We start from the raw sequence: 4874 nt of genomic DNA on the forward strand, positions 1-4874 counted from the left end.
CCGTTAAAGGAACAACAGAGCCAGGTGCTGGCGTGTCTTTTACCCCACACAGCAACTGTGTTTTTTAAAAAACTTATGAAAAATAAATCTACAGAAGTAGAAAACAGGCGTCCCTGGCTGGCTCAGTTGGTTAAGCCTGTGACTCTTGATCTCAGGGTTGTGAAAGTTTGAGTCCCACATTGGGAGTGGAGCCTACTTAAAAAAAAGAAGTAGAAGATAATATAATAAACCCCCTCTGCTTCTCTTATCCCGCAATTCTCACCTAATTGCCAGTCTGGTTTAATCTACACTCACAGTCCCCACCAGGTATTTTTATTGTTCTACACCCCTAACTTCTTTTTTCTTTTTTCTTTTTTTTTAGATAATTTCAAGCCTATTGAAAAACTGTAATAGTCTTGAAAGCACCTGTATCACCCAGGTTAACCAATTTTTTTCTACCTTTATTGAGGTATAATTGACGTATTACATTGTGTAAGTTAGAGTTATGTAATGTGTTGATCTGATACATATTGCAAAAGGATTATCATCATAGCATTATCTTAGATCCACCAGTAACATTTGCCACATTTGCTTTATCTTCTCCGTTTCTTTTTATTTATGTGAGTGTTGCAGAGCATTCCTATTTTAAAGGTTGGGGAAACTAGAGTTTAGGGAGGTAAGTAATTGCCCTAGGCTCTCAGTTTCTTTCTTTTTTTAAGAGATTTTATTTATTTATTTGACAGAGACAGCCAGCGAGAGAGGGAACACAAGCAGGGGAGTGGGAGAGGAAGAAGCAGGCTCCCAGCGGAGGAGCCTGATGCGGGGCTCCATCCCAGAACGCCAGGATCACGCCCTGAGCCGAAGGCAGACCCTTAACGACTGAGCCACCCAGGCACCCCTAGGCTCTCAGTTTCTAAAGGTGGGGACCGGGATTTGAACTCAAGTCTCTGTGTGTCCATAATCATGGGGGGAGAAAAGTCAAGTCGACAGCGGTTTAGCTGTTTGAAACGGGAATGGACAAGGGAATCGTGTTCCAAATATTAAGGATCCTCCTTCAGAACCCTTGACCTTCCACCTGGCCAAGCTGGCCCCTCCCACGTGGTCTGAGCTGAAGGCTGTTTGTGTGAGGAGGTGTCTGGAATGCTAACACTCAGGTTTCCGGAGCAGGCTATCTGAACAGCCCCTCTAAGCAATTAGGGACCATTAAAGGCTACACCCTTTCTCTAAGAGTGAATTTGGGAGAGTGAGCAATTTGCTGCAAATGGAGTGGAATCACATTCTTCTTATAATCCTATTATTTCTCAGTTTTGTTCTTTCTTTTCTTTTCTTTTTCTTTCTTTCTTTCTTTTTTTTTTTTTTTTTGCTTTGATTCTTTGGAAACCTTCCCTTATCTCTATCCTGACTTCTGTCTGTAGATTTCTAATGGCGGCTTCAGCATCTCTCTCTGTCCTTGAGCGTGGCTGATCTTTGTCCAGGTGGCCTTGCTGATTGTCCAGGCTTCACTCCCCAGTGGTCTCATCCCCATCCAGTGGATTCAACGTGGTTCCGTCTTTGAACTCTTGACTTTTCCTTCTGGACGGTTCTGCCTGGATATTTCAAAACCCCTCACAGTCAGCATGTCTAACTCTGAACTCATGACTCCCCTATTTGAGACCCCTCCCCCCGCTCAGTTTCCCTTCCATCTGCTGTCCAGTCTGAGCTGGATGCTTGGGAGCCATCTCTGCCACTTCCCTTTCCTGCACTACCCCCTTGCCATTGAGTTCTGGTACTTTCCCCTGTCTGTCCTGCCCCTTCATCTCCATTGCCCCTACCCTGATCCAAGCCTCCTCCTTCCTTCCCTGACCCCAGTAATGGTTCTCCAGCTGGTCTTCCTGCACCCACTTGGCTACCCTTCAGTCAAATCCCCAGAGCAGACCCAAGCGACCCTGGTAGAATGCAAATCTGACCTTGTCAAAGGCAAATCCCACGTAGCCACCCAGCTCTCTCCCCTCCCAGGGTGTAGAACCCATCAGTGACCTCCTATTGCTCTTTGGATCTAGACCCAAATCCCCCGCACGAGCAAGGCTTATGGGGCCCTGCATGGCCTGGTTCCTGCTCATCCTCCAGATTATCCTCCAGATTGGGCAGCTCCCACGCTGCTGTCCTGCACTCTGGACTCCAGCCATGTAGCTGCGCAGCCCTCCCGTGCACCTCGGAGCCTTTGACAGGCTCTTCCCTCTGCCTGAGTGCTCCCTTCCCGCCCCTCACCGACCAGCTCCTGTTCTTCGGACCTTAGCTCCTCCTTCTTGGTCTCATCTCTTTCTTAGGGATGTTTTCTTTCCCAGCAGCCAGACTCTCCCTTTGTGTAGTATCACAGCTCTTGTGATGTTTTACTGGTGTGATTCTTTGTCCATTTTCTCACCTAGAACCGAATGGTTTGTGGATAGGGACTGTGTCTTCCTTTGCCGATCCTTGTATCCTAACTGTGGTGCTGGGCCCATAGCAGGCACTGAATAATTATTTTCTGAATGAATGAATGAACGAGTAAATATTGAGCGACAAATAGTGCAGTTCTGAGAATAGCTGTTAATAACTATTTAGCGCCGTGATCGCCATCCAGTGGTGACTGATGTTATTACACCGCTGGGCCCATTGTCCCTGATTCCCCTTCGCAGCTGGCGAGATCTGTTGCTGTGCTCCTGGCACAGAAGGAAATCAGTACATGAATAATAGATGCTTGTTGCGTGCTTGCCTTGTTTCAAGTATCGTAGCAGGCATGTCACAGCATTGCCTGCTTGATACCTGAGCAAAGCTGTCTTTCCGAGGTCAGGGGCTAGAGAGAAGACCCTTTATTCAACACCAGGAAGCAGAGCCTGTGTTTTACTGCACCCCTCTGCTTCTGTGCTTCTGCCACTTACCATGTGAAATGTATCCACAAGAAAACTGGCATTGTTGTTGCCATTGCAGAGGCCTGAACAAAACCCTCTTTATTTATTTATTTTTTTTTTAAAGATTTTATTTATTTATGTGACAGAGAGACAGCCAGCGAGAGAGGGAACACAGCAGGGGGAGTGGGAGAGGAAGAAGCAGGCTCCCAGTGGAGGGGCCCGATGTGGGGCTCGATCCCATAACGCCGGGATCACGCCCTGAGCCGAAGGCAGACGCTTAACGACTGCGCTACCCAGGCGCCCCCAAAACCCTCTTTAATGGCAGGAAACATATTTTGTAACTAGGGAGGGTACTACAGGGTTCCTTAGATTTCAGTAAAATGTCTGGAGTCCCGGACGAATGCTTCCTGGTTATACTATAATCGAGGACCTGTGAGTGCTCTCATTTCGAAGACCTCAGGACATTTGGATATGCGGTATTTCTGGATGGTTCACAGATGGTTTTTCTTGGCATGTATTTTTTAGGCTTTTTGACTTGTAGCTTAGAAAGTTCTGGTCTTTATAAGTCTCTACGAAGTTTCAGACCTTTCATGGGGTAAATTTTTTTTTGGCATTCTTCCCAAAGTGCATTTGAGATCTATGGTAAACATTAATTACATGTACACCAGCCACCTCAAATGTTTTTTTGATACAAAGTAGAACGTATATAAAGTGTATGAAACAGTCGTACTTTGCATTATGTTTGTGACAGGTTTATGCAAGTACATTTTGGGTGGGGCAGGTAAATTTGATCATATTTTCTATGTCAAATGAACTAAAAGGAGCCAGAGTGTTGACTCTTATTGGAGAGTTGAGTGGAGGCTTAAGAAACGTACTATTTAAGGGGTGCCTGGGTGGCTCAGTCATTAAGCGTCTGCCTTTGGCTCAGGGCGTGATCCCAGGGTCCTGGGATCAAGTCCTGCATTGGGCTCCCTGCTCTGTTGGGAGCCTGCTTCTTGCTCTCCCACTCCCCCTGCTTGTGTTCCCTCTCTCGCTGCCTGTCTCTCTCTCTCTCTGTCAAATAAATAAATAAAATCTTAAAAAAAAAAAAAGAAAGAAAGAAACGTACTATTTAAAAGACACTGGGGCACTTGCGTGGCATCCGACTCTTGATCTCAGCTCAGGTCTTGATCTCAGGGTGGTGAGTTCAAGCCCGGCGTTGGGCTCCATGCTGGGTATGGAGCCTACCTAAAAACACTAAACAACAACAACAAAAGACATCTGTGGTAATTTCTGTTGTAGAGAATGGTTTTAAAGTTGAACTTGCATCAGAATCACCTGTGCTTCTTAAAGCAGAGATTGCTGGGGCCCCACCCCCAGAGTTTCTGACTTCGTGGGCCTGGGAGAGAGTCTGAGAATTTGCATTTCTCACCAGCTCCCAGGTGATGCTGCTGTGGCTGGCCCAGAGACCACACTGAAAATTACTAGAGCAGTGAATTATACACCCTAATTTCCTGCGGTCTGTTTCCTTTCTGTCTTTTCTGGACAGGTCAAGATTCACCAAGCTTCAGCATTAACTCTTCCGCCTTTGGAGGAAAGCAGCACGGAGGGAATCTTTCTCAGGTTCGGTCTCTGTCCAGCCCGCACACGGAAGCCGGAGCTCTCCTACCAGACAGGTCAGGTGGCCGATATGCCATGTAAACCTTCCAGGATAATTATTTATTCTTCCAGAATAAAATCTCCCCTTTAGTGAGATGCCCGAGGTCTTTATATCTCGCCCCTCCTTACCTCTCCATCCTTTTTTCCCTAGTGTGGCATTTTAATTTTTCACATCCTGAACTTTCTGCTTGGAATGTCCTTGCAATATTTCCTTGCCTACTGAATTCCTTTTCGTCTTCCTAAACCTGGGGATACATCTGTGCATAACTCTCTGATTCTGGCACACATAGGTCTATGGAACAATGGAACAAATGCATGAATGAATAAATGAATACCTAAGAATATAGAAAGTGGGTTTTTAAAAAATTGTGGCAAAACACACGTAACATA

At 46.0% G+C, this 4874-nt stretch overlaps 1 long non-coding RNA gene across 1 annotated transcript; it reads left to right on the forward strand.

Annotated features, from left to right (window-relative positions):
- Positions 1-761: 761 nt before the first annotated feature.
- Positions 762-4507, forward strand: LOC103660013. Its single transcript, XR_005838059.1, has 2 exons — positions 762-898; positions 4375-4507. It is a non-coding gene; the product is annotated as an uncharacterized LOC103660013 (long non-coding RNA).
- The last annotated feature ends 367 nt before the right edge of the window (positions 4508-4874 follow it).

Source organism: Ursus maritimus, unplaced genomic scaffold (genome assembly GCF_017311325.1).
Source record: "Ursus maritimus isolate PB19 unplaced genomic scaffold, ASM1731132v1 scaffold_27, whole genome shotgun sequence".
NCBI classification, from domain to species: Eukaryota; Metazoa; Chordata; class Mammalia; order Carnivora; family Ursidae; genus Ursus; species Ursus maritimus.